The sequence below is a fragment of the Lepisosteus platostomus genome, chromosome 6 (genome assembly GCF_059453375.1).
Source record: "Lepisosteus platostomus isolate fLepPlt1 chromosome 6, fLepPlt1.hap1, whole genome shotgun sequence".
Taxonomy (NCBI): Eukaryota; Metazoa; Chordata; class Actinopteri; order Semionotiformes; family Lepisosteidae; genus Lepisosteus; species Lepisosteus platostomus.
Genome location: NC_142616.1, coordinates 52,581,726 through 52,603,435, shown reverse-complemented (window position 1 = coordinate 52,603,435; position 21,710 = coordinate 52,581,726). Strand labels below are relative to the sequence as shown.

At 36.8% G+C, this 21,710-nt stretch overlaps 1 long non-coding RNA gene across 1 annotated transcript in view; it reads left to right on the top strand.

The window, feature by feature from the left end:
* LOC148661884 (uncharacterized) overlaps nucleotides 1–17,305 on the top strand; it is a 29,741-nt gene extending 12,436 nt beyond the window's left edge. The window contains exon 4 of the long non-coding RNA XR_015939638.1: nucleotides 14,584–17,305. This is a non-coding gene — a long non-coding RNA (uncharacterized LOC148661884). The remainder of the gene's footprint in view (nucleotides 1–14,583) is intronic.
* Nucleotides 17,306–21,710: the final 4,405 nt, after the last annotated feature.

The following is a 21,710-nucleotide window of genomic DNA, read 5'->3' as shown; positions in this document are numbered from 1 at the left end:
TGAAGCTTCTGCCAAAGTTTACAATATCACTACTGTCACTGGAAATAAATCTACTGGCAGTCAGCAAAGTGAAAGAAATCAAGTTACGTATATAACAATTTCATCTTAATCTGAAAAGAGGTGAGCTAGCTTTTAAGAACAAACACAAACTGTAACTGTCCCTGAAGCTGAATATTCAGATCATTAAGATGGACAGTGAGGTCAGAAAGGGAAGCAAAGATGACATTTAGTTCCTTAATTAACAGAAACCCTTGATGTCCCAGAGGCAGTTCTGTACCTTCACTCGGAGTTTAAGGGCACAATGCAAAATAAGTTCTTGTTTAAGATACACGTATCTTAATATCTATGGAAAGGTTACACCTTAGTACATACTGTAAGAACCTCCTGTAAGTGAGTATCCTGTAGTGTCATTTGATATGGCTGAAAATTAAAAATACAGGGCTTCAGTCACAAACATTTATTAAGCATTTACAAAACTAGTCTGTCAGCAGGATCCTGTTCAACATGTACTCTAAGAAGTAAAAGTAATGGTGAGTGCATTTTATATAGATCATTTGAATGTAAGTTATTGGAAAATGTTACTGGAACATGTTAGAGTAACATGTAATTTAGACACTCCTAATAATTAGGACAGTTTTGGAAAGACCATGTTCATGACATTATTATCATTAATTGGATTTGTCCACATCATTTGTATGCATTTAGCTAATTCTGTCCTGAGAAATGTGCACATCTTCTCTATTTTTATAAGAGTAGATGTATGTGTAAATGAAAGACTTTCAGACTCTTCATTTTATGTTTTATGAATAAAGCATTTCCTGTCACACCCTTGATCTTTGCTTTGTGGACTTTTAACCACATACATCTTGTGATTAAGACCCATGGTATATTTGCTTAAAAACTCTTAAAATTGCAATAAGTGGCCATCTTTCTTCCTGTTGTATTATCCATTAAAATTAAAATAAACATTATTCATTCATAAGTTGGGACTGTTCTGTGAGTAATCCTTGACTTCCATTGTGAAGTTATGTAACTAAGACATTAATATTTTATAACACCATTTGGATACTTTCCAGAGTTTTAGCTTTTTCTAAAACTAATTACTACTATTAGCACTTTCATTGCAAGCAAATTTCCATCTGTTCACATTTTCTTCACACTAATTATGCAGTGTTAGTGAGCTGTGACAAATGTAATTCCTTATTAATTAAGGGATAAGAATATATATACAGTGCCCTCCATAAGTAATGGGAAAGTAAAGTCAAAACTACTATGTCTAGCTAATTCTTTTCTTTCAGCATCCAAAATTGCCTGCTTTTCTTTCATAAAAAGTTCCCTAGTCTTCATTTCAATTTAGGTATATTGACACCAAAGGGAAGAGCAAAGGTTAAATCTAACTCTACACATTTGCAGCTTTTTTATGTGTGAACAATCGATGCAACCGGAAACACCTGACCAACAAAAAGCACCTGGGAGCCAATTTTCCCAGTACTTGTTCAACTGAAATAAGAGATTGAACACAAAAAGTGCTATTATTCTAAAAATTTACAGCATATAAGCACAGAAATACCCAGAAATAAAAGGTAACATATTTAACTTTTGCTTCATATTCATCTTTTCATCTCAAATACACAGCAAAAAAAAAGCTATTTTGACTCCACTGTACTAATACTTATGGAGAACACTGTATATACTGTACAAGAAAAGACCGATAAGCTCAACACCTTTCCCACTAATGCACGGTAATACTTTTTGGAATTCACACTTATCCCAGAGTACTGAGGCTAGGAAATCAACGTTCAATCTTCTAATTTAGTCATATATAATAAATTTGCTCATGAATTTTGCCCTTTCGTGCTCATTTCAGTGCTCAGTGGTAGTAACATGAAGCACGAATGTATGTTACATCACCATAAAATTGCTGGTAAAACAAATTACAACAAAACATGACAACAGTATTTAATTGATATACAGTATGTGACCAGAATACCCTTCTCAATGATAAGCTCTTACTATGCCTTTCGGGCAAGTGGGGTTGTAATTGTGCAGTCAGGCACTGCTCCCGAAATGCCATTAAAGATTCAGCAACATCTGAGAATTGTACAGCCAGAGGTTCATTATGAAAATCTTCTTCATGCATTCAAACCAGTGAGACAGGAGGTTTATTTAGGAGAGCAGACTTTCTGAAATGTTTGTTTTTTGTAGTTGCGCAAGATGGTGTGGTCTTGCATGGATAATCAGTTTTTAGGTGTTTTTTTGCATTTTGTACAGAGCACTTAAGTTAATCTATTTAATATCTGAATATGTTCCTGCTTGATCCTGACATAGTCCCTTCGTGTTTGTATCTTTTAAAGCAAATTCCCAGGCTTAATGATTTAATCTGCATGATATCCCTTCCACACTACGTGTTTTGCTACAGTGTTTGTCAGTTTTCTGACATCACTGTGAGAGTTAATTATAACATTTTGTCATTGTTTTCAAAATTGTTGTAGATCACTCAAAAATGCTGAACCTTTTTCATGTTTTAAGTCTCACGCTTCTACCAATTTGAGCTAAGACATAAATTTCAAGAACAAGTGAAAGATACCAAAAATAACAGTTTTTATGAGAAGAAAAAAATGGAGTGCTGACTTGCATCTCTCGTCCACACTCACTGCATTTTTGAGTAGTTTAACAGCCTCCTATATTGAAACATTTTAAAAGCTCTGCATTTCTTGAAAAGTTTATTTCTGCTCTGCTATAAAGCTTTTGGGCCACTGTCTTTTATCATTTTATTAGATGACACACAGGCACAAACTTCATACAGTATTGCCAGTGTTGCAAATAATCACTAGTTCTAATTATGTAAGCTGATCACTGTAATGTTTCAGAATTATCATGCAATGTAACATCATTAACTTATAATTTTGAGTAAAACAGATCAGTATTCTGTGTTTGTTTTCATAAAAGATTACTGACTTTATTTAGTCTCAAGTAGACAATATTGTTACAAATGGGAGTTACAAAAATAATGAATAACAGGAGTTGACCAAGCACCATAGCCAATAAGTAAAATAAATTATCCCAACATGTAAAGATTTCTCAAAGAATATACCCAAGAGGTTGGTATAATTAGAGACGTGTGAATTCTATGTTCTCTGGCACAGCTTTGGTGAAAAGAGTAATCACTCAGGCACATTGGGTTAAACAAATATTTATTAACAATGACAATGCATACATTACACAACAGACAACATATACATCACACAAGTTTCTCTATGTATACAGTAGACAAGGAGACCTACATCTAGACCACCAGGGAAAACCCCAGACTGCTAAGAAATATTCAACTCTTAAATAATGCCTAGAGGGCAACACTAAGAGATAAGCTGCCTTCTAAACTAAATGTAATACAGTAGAGTCCCAATTATCTGAACTAAACGGGACTGATAGTATGTTGGATAATTGAAAATGTCAGATAATGTGGAAACTGAGTAGACAAATCATAGCTTAATGGAAGTGCGGTGTATCAAGTGTGAAATCTGGTTTATTATTCTACTGTAAATCAGAGCTTTCTCTTGAAGTATCGGACCTGTGATTGGCATGCCCTTATCCCTTTGCTGCGTGAACCACAAGAACAAACCTTCACTGACCTTTTCATATTCACATTTCTTCATTGTTTTTCTGTCCCTCAGTCCTTCAATTGAGACCCGATCAGAGCACTACTTCTCTGTCTCTTTTCTTTTCCTCTTCCAGTCACCAACTGTAACTCGTCCCACACCAAATTCAGATGCAATTTTCTGCATGGACGCGCCTTTGTCTAGTCTTTTTAACGGTTTGAGCTTTTGTACCATTGAAAGAACTGTTTTCTTTTCTCTTCACACTTGTCATGTTTCTCAAATAATAAAATGATATATACGAGCGCAAGCGAACAAGCAAAGCTACGTCAATGGCAGTTTTTGATGCACTGAGAGACAAAGCAGAATGGTATTGGGCAAAATATTATGCATGCACATGCATACAGTACATAGCATATAAGTATACAGCATGTTGATTGCTATGTCAGTTAAAACGGAATGGCGGATAATCGAAGGTCGGATAATTGAGACTGTACTGTACAACCTACAATTAAATCTCTCTCTACAAATCATAATGCCACAAAATCAGTGGGATCCTATCTCCCTGTCTTATAAAAATGGACCCACAAAGCAGCAAAGGCCATTTTTCACCTAGGTATTCTTCACTCAAGAAATCCAAGTTCCCTAAAAACACAGAATAGCAAGATTTAAAAGCTTAGCACCTATCAAGTCTTTTTTTAGATGATCTTGAACAAAGAACTCTTACCTGGCACAAGTTTCACATTTTGTTTCCTCCTGTCTCCTCTTCTCTCGTGTTCTTCCCCTTTTCTTTTTTGTTTCCTTGTTCGTCTTTCTCTGTCCTGATCTGGTATCATTTTGGACTGTTGTTTGATATTTAATCATATATGCAGGACATAATTAATTAAAGAGATCTAAAGTAAGCTTTGGACTCTGGACCCCCTCAATCTCAGCAAACATCCCCCTGCTTTGAAGCTGAAAATGTTTACACAGCCAGGTGTCACACTTTATCTAGGTTCGTAGACTCCTCCTTCTCACCTATCTCAGCCTTTAACAAATATTATTAGGAGTGTGAATCAAAATCCTTAAAAGTATCAATTGACATCTTCAGGATCAAAAATGAAACATGAATAAGCGACTTCAAGTGCAACCAAGCAGAAGTGCATTATTGACTGAGAACAGGAACCACTTCTTTACACAAGGGGTTGTGGGAGTCCAGAACAAGCTACCCATTTGTGTTGTTGATCCCTGACATCCTTCACATCAGGATCCTTGGATGAATTATCTACCAAAGGAGCAAGATGTGTTCAACAATGTCTTTTTATTTGTAACCTTTATGTTCTAAGTTTTACCTTGAAGCAGCTTTTCCACCTGGTCTCATCAGATATTAGAAGATAATCAATGATGGAAGACCTCCATGGAAGACCAAGGAAAAGCAAATGGAAGTTGCAAGTGACGTGGGAGGTGTCATCCTTTGGATGTGATATTTAACCAAGGTCCTGACCTCTGGGAAATTAATGAGCCCATGACAACATTTCAGAAACACCAGGAGCTTAGCCTCAGAGTTCTGACATTTCCACTCCAGACTCATACAAGCTAAATTTCCATTTTAATTGAATTGGTGAAGAGCCTGATGTACTCTGTACTGGGGCTGCTAGTGTATAATGGCACCATCCCTGAGCTTTGTAAAGCTCTTTGGGATCCTTTGCGATGTTGTATTTCTTTATCTTAATCTGACAAATTGAATACTTTAGTTAGATGAGGATAAATACATTAGGATATATACTGTGGCTTTAACATGTAGCATCCTGACCTTTATAATTACTTAATTCAATATGTTGTTCAAATACTCTAAGGAACCATAGTATTTGTCAAGTAGCAGATTAGTTTTTTTTGCCTTTGTTGATTCTATAAATTCCCTCATGGTTGCTTCACATTTTTCAGTTGTTGTATTTTTCATTTCCAATGCTTACGGGAGCCTTCTTAGCTGCCTGGCAAATCTTTCTATGTAAGGTGTCATAAAAAAGTTGTTCCACTTCTTTTTTTGGTTATTATGTCAGATATTATACTGTAGTTCACATGTCACATACCCTTCAAAATATTAGTAAATTTGTTAGAAAGCACAAAGAATAGAATAAGCAAGATTATATATTAATTTATCTCGATTCCAAAGCATTTTTTTGTGATTTAGAGGCAGTCATCTTATGTTACCTGTACCTGTCGGAATGATACTCTCGGTGACGGGATTGTTTGTTTGGTGTTGAACACCGTTAATCATTACAGATTAGTGTCAGAGACTGAAAGATGAGCTTTGACTGGATTAATTTCAGATGACATACAGTTTTCATTACTGTGGGTCAGGAAGGCGTCTTTGGATGCTGTAGTGTGTGTATTTATTTTGAGGTTTGTATTGTGGCCAAGGCAAACATTCTTATAACACAATTGGAATGAAAAAAATAGAGCTTTAAAGTCATTTTACCCAGTGTACAGTGTTATATTCCTTTTCACATTGGGCCAAGAGCCTCCAGAGACTGCAAGAGAGCTCCCTCTTTGCTGCTTAATAATAAATGTGTCAGAGATCTTAAACTGTGCTGGCATGTCCTAAGAATTCTTCATGATTCGTTAGTTGCTCTGAAATCTATATTTAAATAGAATATGTTTCTATTTGTAGGCTAATAGAAACTGGAGGAGAATACAATAAACTAAAACACTGTGTTAATTTACAGAGATTACCAGAATTGACATTAACATGCCCATGGAGATTTTGGCAAAGGCTCATCTACAATAACGAGGCATTGATGGCTACCCAGACAGGCTTAGATTAATTGGCTTTGGCAGCTCACTTACTCAGGGTCCCACATGATCTCCTACATTTTGTCTGTCCTGACAGCCCTTCCATGCTCAAGGCAATCCTTGCCTCAACTGTCTTTCTGTATTACTGTCACATTAATGCACTTCACTGAGCACCACACTCTACCAGTTTTGTCAGCAATACTGCATTTTATTTCAGCCTAACTTTTTTTATATGCCATTAAAGTTCTGCCTCACTGTGTGCCAAACCTAGACTGTGACCACGGAACTAATTTTATACATCAACTGTGTTTTTGAGAAGCTTCCCAAACTAAATTTATATTTATAACCAGCTTGTTATATCTATTCGGAAAAAAAAATAATTGGCAGCTTTTAAGAACAGACCATGGATATTGTAAAAAAAAGTATTTTCAATGTTTAACTTACAAGTTCCTGAATTTTTCTCACTCCACATCACAAAGTAATTTGCCTTCCATAATAATTAAAATTGTTCTGAAAACAATATAAATTTCCATGTTTCAATAAGCAGTATCGCAGAAATCAGAAATTGTATTATGTTTATATCTGTTTCTTTAGAATTTGGACATTTAAAACTTATTTTCTTATACATTTAGGATAAAGAAACTAAGTTTACGTTTAGGATAAGTAAATTGATAAGTTGCTTATATTTCACTCAAGCAGGTTTCAAAGACCATATTGTATACATCTACTGATGCTCTCCTTAGTCAATAGTTGTATTCACTATTGCAGTTGGTCATGAAACGATGTCATCATATGAAACCGAGCTCAACCCTCTCAAACCTCTGTCCTTAACATCCTCCTGCTGGAGGGTCAGCAGTGATAGCCAGTCATTGCTTATCTCCTCCCAGCCTCCATCTTAACCCCTCTCTCCTGTTCCAGAGCCAGCATGAGGCTCTCTCTGCTGGCATGCAACAATAATAAACACATAACCAGCACAATTACACAACTTAATGCACATAAGATACTGTACAATCAGTGTAAAAACAAAATGTGATTACTTTTTATAAAACAGGAGGTTAAATATTAGTACCGTTGACTTTTGTTTTGCATAGGAAGTCTCTCGTATAGAATTTAAGTAGTATGAGGCTCCCTTGACATGTATTTAAGACCAAGCACCACAACATTCAGACTCACATTTCTTGATAGGTCTGTAACTTCTGTTTGAAAAATTGTTACGTGGAACAATATTCCTCAGTTGAAATGTTGACAGTCTGTAGCAAGCAGTAGATGTATTATTCCATTTATTTTCTGCAGATGCCAGACAGATGAACCTAAAGGAAATAATTTTCTATCACTATCTGTTGATCTTACAAAAGGGATTTATTAAAGAGAAGGAAAAACTAAATTTGCTAGCTATGACTGTTTGCGCCATGAAACAATATGACACAGCAATACAATCTTTTAGTAGGCCTTCCTATTATTTTGCATTCAAGGACTGATCTACAGTGCTGAATGTCAAATATGACATCGTGATTTTGTCACTGTCAACAAATCCTGAAAGGAAGCATTGCAAGAGACGAGGCTCAGCATTTTACCTTGAGCCCAGTGAGTGTCAAGTCTCATCTGAAGAAAAGAATCATAGAGTTTCTTTGTCTCCCATTTGCACCAGAAATATTGCTTTGTGTTTGCACATAAAGGAAATGAAAAATAATGTACTGAGTCAAGGAGAGAATGGTTTTAAGAGTTAGAACTGGGTTAATTTTACAATCTGATGAAGCTTTACTACTATCCCAAAGAGCCACTGAAGGTCGGAGCTGTAGTCTTCTGTGATGGACAGCCAGCAGAGTAGAACATTACCTCATGTTACGGGCAGCCCATAAACACCTGTCCATCCAAGTTCAGTCACCTCTTTGTCCAATACAGGGCAGCAATGAAATGAGAGTAAAATGACAGACGACAGATACAAGTCAGAATACAACCTGACCTTCAGGGAATGCGTGCCCACACATAATAGTTCAAATTTAGAGATTAACCAGGATTAACCTGGACCAAATGTATGAACTGTGGAAAGAAACTGGAACATACAGAGAGAATCCATTCAGCCTTGCGGAGAACGTACAAACTCCCCACAGAAGGTGCCGGAGACCAGCATAGAATCCAGGCCCTAGGAGCTGTGAGGCAGCAATTCTGAGTGCAATGCCATTGTGTTGCCCACCTGCAAAACAGAGATGGAGAAAATGGGCACAGGGAATCAATACTAATTAGCATTGGAAAGCAGGCAGCTAAGCTAGGAGAGAGTGAATGACCAAAGGCTGGGGCCTCTTGGTGAATAAATGGATGATGCCATTTTCATAAAGGATGTGTGAATATACAAAACATACTGAAGGGAATTAAAATCGAAATAATGGATATTGTTTCCAATTCTCATTTGTTGTATTGGTAATCCTCTCAGTGGATTACATAGATAAGCAAGGCTTATTATAGCAACCCTAAGAGCAAGATTGTTCTTCTCAATGGGTTGTCATTTTGGGAAAGCACATGTGGTTTTCAGTCCTGTTGTATTTCTCCTGGTCTGGAACCCATTTGCCGAAAATTCATATAAGCTGATGTCATGGGCACTTTTACTTGGTACTATTTTTACTTCTAATGTCTATAATTTTGTTTTTTGTTTTAATTACTGACTTTAATGCTTTGTTTGAAGCAGGATTGGAATCTGTGAAGACAGTAGTTTCCTGATGGACATAATAAAGTTAGGCCTCTTTAGCTTTTAGTATTTATAGTGGATGTAGATTTTTCTTTAAAGCCTAGCTAACATCCAACAAAGAGCAGAAAGGGGAAGTTAACATTTGAAAGTTAAGCACTCTGTGAGGTTGTGATAGAAAAGGTAACATGTACTATCTGTTGAAATAACTTTAATATTGAATACTGGAAAGGATTTTGAATTAGATAAAATCCCATATGAAAACTTGTATCCAGTGGGTGGTGTGTATCTAGTCTCAGTAAAAGCATGTTTTAAATGTAGCTGGAACAGATTAATGCATGAAATGCAGTTTTTAATTTATTCATGCAGTCTACCAATAATTTTCATAATTATGTTCATCCAGTGGTTGATATTACTCCCTGTAGACATGCTGACACTGCTCAGAAATATTTTTTTCTGCAAAACGTCTATTACACAAAAAGGAGGTGTTTAAAATTGAGTGCAGAATTGAGACTGCAATAATGGCTTTTATCACATTAGATTTCCAGAATTTTACCTTGAGTAAACTGTGTATGGAGCACACTGGGGAAACCGTGATTATATTTAGATACAGTGTATTCTTTACAGAGTGAGCACCCTCCCCACTCGTAGTTTTTAGTTAATTTAAATTTAAAAAGAAATCCGCTGCAGCACAGTTCTAAGTTACTCGAACAAACATCCTAACAGGTCAGTACAGTTAGAATTAATTACATCTTGTTCTCACATATTCTAATATTTGGGGGTATATTATTAAAATATGCTGATTATTGTTATTTCTTAATTGAAGCAAGGGTAACTACTGTAATTGTATAATGACAGCAGATATAGAAGTTTAAAATCAAATAGAATGCAATAGATAATGGTTTAAAGCATTACCCAACCATTTGGGTAATGGACAGTAATTTGTAAATTACTGGATGGATGTTGCTTAACCTTGATCCTGTCCTGGAAGCACAGGCAGAAGGCAAACTCTGCATGCTAGATGGGAAACAGTTCCATCACAAGACACACAAGCATAAAAGGAGGATTTATGTGACACCAAATAACCCAGCCAACGTGTTTGGGAGATGGGAGGAAGCTGGGGCACTTGGAGAAAAGCCACAAGGACATGAGGAGAGCATGTAAACTCCACACAGAAGGTGCCTCGTGCCAGAATCATACATAGAACTTAGCTATGAGGCTGCAAAACTAACCAATGTGCCTTAAAGAATTACTAAATAAAAAATTATTTACATTATCTACTGTATATGATAATGTGAAATGCAGCTTGTTCAATGATCAAATTGAATAAAAAAATCTCTGAATAGCTGAATCGCCTTTGCATTTCATCATTAAGCAAATTAACTTTATAACTTAATATTCACTTCTCCAGATACTTTTACTTATACAGTATACAATTTTACCTTAAACTGAAGAGATTATGAGGCATACATTTTTCATTATGTCTTTAATTAAAAAAAAACTTCTACAAAAATAAACCATTACCAAATTACATTAAAGTAGTGATTACTGTCATTCAAAAATCAGATTACAAACACTAATGCTAGCAACTTCCTAAACCTGCCCATATGAAGAACGTTTTTGCTTGAAATGGTTTCAAGCTCAGCACAGGTTATCTTGAAACAAATAGTGCTTCAAATTGTCATCCAGAAAGGAAACAGTGAGAAGCTCATATTGTTTCGAAAGGTCTCTACCCCACAATCATCTCAGGTGCCCCATTAATTCCCAATGCAGTGATAGTCTCTTAAGAGCTAGCCCCTATCTCTGTTTCTCAGTGAGTTTGCCTTTAGGTATAGTGTTGGCTCAAGGACCGGGGAGTTTAGTGTTTTTTTCTTTATTTATTTCTTGACTTTGTAGTATTTGTCAAGGGTGATATGGGTGGCCAGCAGCCATATCACCCTGCAGCTCACAACTGGCTACCCACTGAAGCTAAGCAGGTGTGAGCCTGGTCAGTACCTGGATGGGAAAAACCTCCTGGGAAAAACTAAGGTTGCTGCTGGAAGAGGTGTTAGTGGGGCCAGCAGGGGACACTCACCCTGTGGTCCATGTGGGTCCTAATGCCCCAGTATAGTGATGGGGACACTATACTGTAAACAGGTGCAGTCCTTCGGCAAAACCGAGGTCCTGACTCTCTGTGGTCATTAAAAATCCGGGGCGTTTCTTGAAAAGAGAAGGGGTGTAACCCTGGCGTCCTGGCCAAATTTCCCATTGGCCCTTACCAATCATGGCCTCCTAATAATCCCCATCTATGAATTGGCTTCATTAACTCTCTGCTCTCCTCCCCACTAAAAGCTGATATGTGGTGAGCGTTCTGGTGCACTATGGCTGCCGTCGCATCATCCAGGTGGATGCTGCACATTGGTGGTGGTGGAGGGGAGACCCCCATTACCTGTAAAGCGCTTTGAGTGGAGTGTCCAGAAAATCGCTATATAAGTGTAAGCAATTATTATTATTATTATTATTATTATTATTATTATTATTATTATTTACAGCATGAATCATTACCTTAATTAAGTCATAACATCCCAGGTCTGGAATATACAGTATATTCACTCATACAGGTCCGTTGACTGGAATACTCTTTAGTTCTAGGGTGGAAAATGTAAACATTAATTTGCCCCAGAGACTCACTCAGATTCTCTCTTCCACTTATAACTTTGTACTCTACTTGGATGGCTAGAGGCACATTGTTTGTCTTAACCTGTAAGTGTTTGGAAGGTATGAAATGTAGTATTTTATAGGATTCCTACATATCCAATAGAATATCGTTTCTATCAAGATAAAAGTAGATGCAACTAAAAATTAGTGTTTTTTGTTTAATTCAGCAAGTACTTTATAAAATTGATGGGCACCATGTTATGACTCTGGACAAAGACAAAACAATACTGACTAGGCAGTGAAAGAAAGGGTTTAGATATTATTGCAAACCGTAACCTTCAATCACAATGATTGCAGCAGATACATTAAGGGGCTCAAGAACATGATAACTTTTCAAACACTCATTTTCTTTCCCTGTAATGCATCAAATAAGCACTTAATGCATAGGATATCTGTAAATCGAAAATGATTCAAAGATTCAAAAAAGTAAAATACTTCAGGCAAGAGACTAATTAGACTGGAGCTTTCAAAAAGATTCTGTAATCTTAAGTAGACTGAGAGTACATGACTTCCTGCCAGATGGAATGCTGGTCCTTCTCAGGTTTACCCCCAGATGATTTGAGCACTTGGGTGGACGCACACGACAGTCTCTTCCAACAGGCAGCAGAGGCAATGCTCAATGGCTGGAAAATGGCATTAAGCAATTATTATTATTATTATTATTATTATTATTTACAGCATGAATCATTACCTTAATTAAGTCATAACATCCCAGGTCTGGAATATACAGTATATTCACTCATACAGGTCCGTTGACTGGAATACTCTTTAGTTCTAGGGTGGAAAATGTAAACATTAATTTGCCCCAGAGACTCACTCAGATTCTCTCTTCCACTTATAACTTTGTACTCTACTTGGATGGCTAGAGGCACATTGTTTGTCTTAACCTGTAAGTGTTTGGAAGGTATGAAATGTAGTATTTTATAGGATTCCTACATATCCAATAGAATATCGTTTCTATCAAGATAAAAGTAGATGCAACTAAAAATTAGTGTTTTTTGTTTAATTCAGCAAGTACTTTATAAAATTGATGGGCACCATGTTATGACTCTGGACAAAGACAAAACAATACTGACTAGGCAGTGAAAGAAAGGGTTTAGATATTATTGCAAACCCTAACCTTCAATCACAATGATTGCAGCAGATACATTAAGGGGCTCAAGAACATGATAACTTTTCAAACACTCATTTTCTTTCCCTGTAATGCATCAAATAAGCACTTAATGCATAGGATATCTGTAAATCGAAAATGATTCAAAGATTCAAAAAAGTAAAATACTTCAGGCAAGAGGCTAATTAGACTGGAGCTTTCAAAAAGATTCTGTAATCTTAAGCAGACTGAGAGTACATGACTTCCTGCCAGATGGAATGCTGGTCCTTCTCAGGTTTACCCCCAGACGATTTGAGCACTTGGATGGACGCACACGACAGTCTCTTCCAACAGGCAGCAGAGGCAATGCTCAATGGCTGGAAAATGGCAAATGTAGCACAACTACAAAACTTAACCATCCATTTATTTTAAAAGCATTTTATCCACTACAGGGTAACAAGGGAGCCAGAGTCTATCCTGGCAAGCAGTGGGTGCAAGGCAGGATACACCCTGGGTGGGACATATAGCTATAGCTTTTACAGAAAACAACCTGCCAGGATATCTGTGGACTGTGGGAGGAAACCAGAGCACCTGGCAGACCCAAACAAACCCCACACAAATAATACCCTAGGAATTGAACCCAGTGCCCCAGTGTTGCAAAATAGCCATACTAATCACTGTGCCACCATGCCACACACAAATGTTAAGCAAGTCATTACCATCTAAAATATTTCACTTTTATTCTATGTAATGTTCTGGAATTAGAACTAAACTAGAGGGTGATCTGTTTAGTGATAGGATTGCAGGGAATAGTCGGCATGGTTGTTGAAGAGGTAGGTCTTGCTTCAAAGCAGTAATTGACATTGAAATATGATATTGCATATTTACATTTTCCAAAGAGTTTTTATCAAAGTTATGCATTAAAAAATCATTTGCCATTTCCTTGTTCAGGAAATTTGTGCTTGCATAAAATACATTTTACTCATTTAATGCCATTTTCAAAGATGACTTTCAAAACAATCATTGAACAGTGGAAACAATGCGACCATGCATATTTTTGATTGATGTTAACAAATAAGCAACAGACATTACTCCAATTCTAACATTAAATGTAGGATCTACCATACAAATTCAATAATATACCTTGATAATAATGCAGGCAAAATATTGGTTTAAGGCATATACACAAAGATATTTTCAGAGAATTCAAACCAGTGACACAATCCATATATGTCTGCAAACTTTTTAAGCCATTCAGTGAGTTGTTCAGTGTGTAATGCAATTACATCTAACATTCACTGCTGATTACTGTATCTAGGTCACCTGAGGCTATTTTCAAAAATGAAACTAAACCATATTTGACAGATAATATACTTATTGCAATCTGTTCATCATGAGCTAAGCAGATTGTGGCTGTGCAGTTAGTCGAATTATTGGTGTGAAGGAGTAGGACCGAGCTCAGCATTACTGCTCAGAAGTCATTGCTGAACTGGTCTCTGCTTTTGCTTGTAGAGATTGCAGCCCATGTGCTCCTCTTCTCTTTGATAAATCAGTTTACGTCTTTGAATAATCTTCTTTGATCCTTCAACACAAAACAGCAGGTATGTCTTGTAAATGATGTCACAGCATGGGTGATAGAACTAACCATTTTCTCAAGTGTGTTTGTATGTTTTCAGTTGAAAGGGCAAACAGCATTGATGTATGAAGTTCCAGTCCACTGTTTCAGGTCCCTCCTTCTCCCCAGCAAGGCTTCAACACAGACTCCACCTGGGAACAAGAGTGGGAATCACTGGACTTAAAAAGCACCTCATCACATGCCCTACCCTACCTGTGCAAGCCGTCTTTGTTCCTGTTGGATGAAGCCAACGGCACACCACACCCTGGCAGACCAGAGGGCTGCCAATCCACAGATTCAGTGATGGACGTCTCACTCTCAACACAGCTGGACCAGAAGCGATCACTTGGCTCAGGGATGCTGCATTCACTAAAGCTAAGGACCCTCCTTAAACCTGTGCTCCTTCCTTTGAACTCTGATCAGATTAAACAGTGCTCTATTCCTAATGCAGTGAATGGACAACCTCTGACCAGGGGCATGTTTTCAGGATCTTGCCCACTAAATCCACTTAAGTATTTAATTAAAATTTGATTTGTTTAATGTATTATCTTGTTCCTAAAGCTGACAAATATTGATTTTGCTAGTCTTTCCCCTGGAGCTGTGGTAGCTCAGATGGCAAAGATATTTAGCGCCTTACCAGAAGGTCCCAGGTTCAAACCCAGGTAAGGGCAAGTGATGTTGCTTGCTCTGATTCCTTCCAGATTGCTCTTAGATCCACTCAGCTTGCTTTCCAAATGAATACTGGGGGTTAATCCTTCTGGGGGTAATAGGCCAGCCAGAGCGTGATGCTGACCACATCACCTCCACCTCCAGTGTCAGATGGTCAAGAAAAATGATGGCCCTTGCCCCCCATTCCCCATGGGCCTTTATGGCCTGGAAAGGGACCAACCTACCTAGTCCTTCCCTGGCTGATACTACCAATGATTTTTAAATGTTTTACAAATATAGGATTTTACATTTTGCAGACGTCTCTTTATCTAAATGCATATCTCAATAAATATAATAAATACTAAATTCTACTAATTTCATAGACATAATTAAATATGTTCAGGTGGGTAGCTGCGTCAGCATGCATAGGCTGCAAAGGAACAAGTAATAGGTTTATTCCATAATGAAAAGTGAAGAAAGAAAACACGTTTCGGCCATGGAGCCTTCTTCAGGTGTCAATAGGTTTATTTATACGTTTATTTTATAGTATACGTTTATTATTATACCTGGGAGAGTAGAGGAGGCGGGAGCAGGGGAGAGGCAGAGGCCACTCAGGTGGTGCGAAGTGGAGAGAGGTGTGAAGTCAAAACCTGCATGTGAATAGAGAAGATTACACAGAAAGTCTGTCATTATGAGAAGGGGGAAGGCGTGAACCAAGTTTCAGGATAATTTTTATTTCTGATGTCTTTCTGCTATGGGAGTTAAAAAACCCTTCTTTGGGAACGCAGATGGAGAGATCAGTATGCTCATGGCTGTCTGAGGTGAAATGAGAAACAATTGGTTTGGAGAAATCTTTAATCTTCACAGCCCTAACATGTTCTCTGAAGCGGTCTCCTAGTTTCCTTCCGGTTTCCCCAAGATAGATAGCCGGGCGGTGTGGTGGCTCTGTGGTTAAGGATCTGCGTCTATGGTTGGAGGGTTGCCAGTTCATATCTCGTTGCTGGCAGAGGAATTCTACTCTGTTGGGCCCCTGAGCAAGGCCCCTAACCCCAACTGCTTAATATGCGCCTTTGCATGTTATTGACCACAAGCATGATTTGAATTTCTGAAACATGCATTGGCTAGCCTGGTATTCAGATTTATACCGTAGTCGTACATAATTGCTTCTGATCAAATCATCCCCATCTGTTAGCATGAAATCTTTCATTTAGATTTATGTCTCTAAAAGAAATAGTTATCTTTCCTTTCATTTCTTTTCAGCATGGAATAAACCCATAACCTGTTCCTTTAAAGCCTACGCATGCTGACGCAGCTACCTACTTGAAGTTTTTTTATGTTGTGCTAAAGGTTTAAATGATTAAAACTTCATTCATTTCAAAATATGTATTCTTTGGACACAAGAAATGTGTCCGTAAGACTTTCTAGACATAGTGTCCTATAGGTTTATCAGGAAACTTCCAATTCAGTTTTCTGCATGGTAATGTTACCAGGAAGTTACAACATAATCAAAATTGGAAACTAATAAGAATAACTAAAGAACTGTTGAAAATTCGGTATCATCACAAATGCCAGCATTAATATTCAGCAAGGCCAACCCAGGACACAAATGTTTTTTTCCAAAGGCAGCTTGATCTCAAATATATTTTTTTCACATCTTTCAGATAGAATTCAGCCTAAAGCTGTTTAAGATCATAAGCTTCAGTGAAGCTGGCCCACTCTAGAGTCAATTCTCTAAAGCAAAGAGATAGCAAAAATGGTATCTGGGATTTTGGCCTCTTAAAAGGTCATTCCTGAATATCATCTGTGGAAATGCTAGCCTGAACACTAGACATACATTCAGGTCCCAACCTTTGGGAATTCCTAACTATTTCCATCTAGCAAAATAAAGAGGAATCAGCAAGAAAATTATGAAAAAAAATCATACTGCCATCTCTATTTGATATAATTTAGAATGGTAGCTGTTGCAGTTTTTTTACTATGATTCTTATTTCAGGATCTCTTTCTGAAGGCTGGATTTGCATAGGCCATGCTTTCTTGAATTAGAAAATATGCTATAAAAAACAGTTTCTGTAATTTTGGTGGGGATAACATTTAAAGGGAATCTCTCTAGTAGCAGATATTGAAAAATCCACAGTGGAAACCAATCAAACACTGATAAAAGCTACGTCAATTACAGGTGATGAGTAATTACAGGATGGCAAGAATAGTTTTGGAGTATTGTAAATTATTATCATAATTGTATGCTTTTAGGTTCTTTTTACAATTGAATAATTTTGAAAACTAAGCCTCTTCATTTTTCTCTGGGAGGTCTTAGATGTGTTTTTCTACTGCACACAGAAACTTAACTGAGCACTAATTAGTAAAATAACACTATGAAGTTTATAAGAAACAAGCCAATTCAATTTACAGAGAAGTATATGTAAAAGTATAAGTAACAAAGTTGAAATTACTCTCCACATCTGCGAATGGAGCCTAATTCGTGTCATTTTCTTTTTTCTGTATTGTAAGAGTTTAGTATGTACTTTAGCAAGTAAGAATAAGAGAGGAGGCCATACAACCTCTTCTAGTCTGTTTTGGTTGTAAGTAACTAATCCAAGGATTTCATGCAGCTGTTTCCTGAAAGGTGTCAGGGTATCACAGGATATCAAAAACGTAGTTTGGTAGATTGTTCCATACTCCCACCATGCTATATGTGTATGCATTTTAAATGAATTTCCACTTAGCTACTACTTGTGTCCTCTGGTTCATCTTCTGCTGTTCATTCTTAAGAACTAGTCCAAGTTGACTCTCAGTGACTTTGGAACTTTATTTATATCAAATTTTATTATAGTCCTGTATGTTCAAGACTAACAAGGCATAGATCTTTCAGCCTATTAGTGCAGGACAATCCTTTAAATTCCAGAAAGTATCTAGTTGCTCGTTTTTACAATGTGGTGGCCAAATTTATATCCAACATTCTAAATGAGGCCTGACTAGTGCATTATACAATTGTAACAATTACAATTGTATACAATTGTAACATACAGTAACATCCCTACAGAATATATTCATTACCTTTAAAAAAACCTTTAAACATCATCTAATCATTAATATTGTACACCAAAAAACAACATACCCTGCACAGTATGGTAAATCAAAATATTACCAAAGCAAACTTGTAAGACGGGCACATGCTGAAAGTTGTCACACATTAAATGAAGTCCTATTTTTGTAAGTGCACATATGCAGCAGCATAATATATTGTCTGTGGTAATATATGCACAGCCACTTGAATGCTGTAAACTTTAGCAGGCTGTCTCCCAGAAGCACAGGGATGTGAGATAGATATTTTTATAGTTCTCAGAGAAAAGCAGTAGTCTAGCACCACAAGTCCCAACTCATCAGTACCACATCTTTAACAGCAAAGGTCTCTTCTAATTAAATATCTTATTGGGTATCACATTGCATTAAGGACTGATTGGGGCTGTTGTCTTCACTTTTTCGAGGTGCCACCAATGGAGCTATTTTCATAGCAACAATACTTGAGGTTTCTAATGAATGATGCACTTAATGAAGCACTAAATTTCTCTTTTGTCTTCCTATATATATAGATATATCTGCAAGGCTGCTGGGATGGCATTAACCCTGGTTAAAACTGAAAAAATAATGAAATAACAATATTTCTCTTAGGCTTCATGGCACAAATGTAATATTTACTTACCTTTCTTTTGTGTAACAGCATGTTTTCAGCTCTGAAATTGCTTTGGGTATCACTTCCTTACTGTGGCATTGTGAATACTGGTAGTAGACCTTTTTTCCTGGAAAAAAACAACTAAACTTGAAACAAGAGTGAAAGGCTCAGAAATGATGAATCTGTGAATCTTTCTAAACCCATTCACAGTGACTGCCTCAGTGCAGTGACTGCCTCTTCAACATCTCCTGGAGACTTTTATACACATAGAAAGTTAAGAAATATTGAAGTTATCTTTATGACTAATAATTTTAAGATGGCATCTAGCTGTAATGAAGATGCTTAACAATTGTCAGGTTAAATTGAAATATCCTTTGGAGCTTGTTAATCTTCTGTCCATCCAGCCATTTTCTAACTGCTTCATCCAAATCAGGGTCACTGGGGAGCTGGAGCTTGGCAAGTAATGGGCGCTAGACAGGGTACACCCTGGACCTAATATCACTCTTGTTAATCTTCATAACTCCAATTATTCCTGAATAATTGTTGTTGTGAGATGTTTATATGACTTTGTGTTAAGTCTCAACAATATTCATTGCAATTTCTAAACAATATTACACACATTGGTAAATATTTTCAGCTCAGTACCAACACTCATTGTAGAACACAATTTTAATCAAAAGCGGTGATTCAAATTATATGTATATGTGATTTGCTTTCTTGTAGTCAGTATTCTGTCATTCTGTTGTCCTTTATGTCAGAAAGCGTGCAGGTGAAATAACATAATGTGAATTTTATGCCTGTTAAAATTTTAATGTTAAGAGTTGTTCTTGAGAAATGAAAAAGACTAGAATTTGACATGGCTACATTATTGACACAGTGCACAGTGTATACAGTACAAACTTCACTAAGCACATGCAGGTAAATTTCACATTAAAGTGGCATTACAATCTGGTAAGTTATTTGGTACCTATACTGTACAAAATAACAAGCAGTTCCACCAACCAACTATTTTGAATCTTTGCAAACAGTAAAAACAATTGTGTGTTTCAGGGGGTTCTGAAGTTCTTACAGCACAATCCTACAATCATTGTTCCATCATTGTCCATGCAGAGCTGCCTTAAGTTTTGAGTGCTGTGAGGAAAATGATGGGTGACATCATATTCCACTGGTTCCACTACATTTCAATGGGTTATGATATCTAAGGATTGTTCTGGCCAGAGAAGTTAATGGAACTGCCTCAAATCCATCCTGCGCTGCCTGCCACTAAAACAGTTCATTCATTTTGACAGAGGGTTCCTAATTTTAAGGTCAACGAGTGTATTTTATTCATAGCTGTTTGACATACAGTATTAAAAAGCACAAGGTCTGGAAGACATCTAAAAGAATTTTCAAAATAAGTCTGGGGATTGAGGAATCTTATTAATATTCTGTATACATCAGTTAAATATTACATTTTTACTATTCTATTATTCACTGTTCTACATTCTAATAAATTAAAATGATTACAAAAATAAAAAATACATTAAAATAATTAAAATAAACATTTGTGACAGCTTTGACTAGTCATAAAATGAATGTTTTGACCAAATAGCAGCGACTAGAACAAGCTCACACAGAAGATAATAACTGATGTCCTCTGAAATTAAACATTTCACAAACACAAGGTATTTTTTTGTTTTGTTTCCACAAGAATGAGTCCTCCCATCAATATTGCACAGGAGCCAGAGGCAGCTGATATATATGAGAAGAAATGGAAGAAAAAAAAAAGCAAAGAAAGAAAGAGCAGTCCCCTGTAAGCAAGGTTTAGGAAGTAGCAGCCAGAATAAGCTGGTTTATCAGGGAATCTGTGGGGGTTGGAGAGGGATAATTTGGGTTAGAAAAGGGGTATGATCTTTGATCCAGCACATGTGACTGGGCAGAGCAATTCACTTCTTGTTCAGAACAATTGAAATCCAGACAGTAGTGTCACCAACCCCAGGACATCTGCCAATACTTTGAACCAACTCTGGTCAATAGGTATAGGGTTTCTAACATTTTGTATCAAATATACAGCACAGATGTCTGTAGAATCACCTCACACTCTATCTCCTATCCATAGCAGCCCGTACCCAGAGGCTTTTACTATATGCAACAACCACATCACCTGAGTTATTAGTATTGTTAGGAACAGAGCAGTAACATACAAAATTAGATTTGTAAGAAGACTAAATATTACAATTCAGTTTTTACTCAGCACACCAAGGATATTTCTTGCTGAGTTCTTGGCATTTCCTTATCTTGCTGTTAATCACTCAGGAAATATTTACAGTTCAGCTAAACGTTTGTACAAATTGGAGGCTCATTTATGATTCTTCACATTTATGACTATAGCACTACAGCCTATTACCTTTTTTCCCTTGGGCTTCAGTGTGTTGGAAATCCCTGTCAGCTACTGAAGATTTCCTACTTGTAAATTACAAAATAGTATAACCCAGATTGCATTTTGATTGAGCTGGTCCCCAACAAAAGTGTACCAGAACATTGTACTACTACTGTAGGTGTCCTGCAGGTAGTGAGCTCCTTCATAGACAAGTAATATGAAATATGAAATTAAGAAATATGTGTAATATGTGTAGTAAAGTAATACTGTATGTTATATTAAATTAATATTTTGACATGCTGGAATACTGGAAAGCAAAAGTCGCCCTGTGCTGATTCAATAGTTCATGTTCAAGTTTAAGTTCAAGTTCACGTTTATTTGTCATTCCATCCATATACAAGTATACAGTGAAACGAAATATCGTTCCTCCTCGTCCCCAGTGCAAATACAGACAGGAAAGACAGGACACTAACAAAGACATTATAGACGGGATACACATAGTGCAAAGTGCAGATTACAAGGCAAACACAATATACACAACACACTGGGTATTTAAACCCTGTTTCTGGATTTGGAGTGGGTG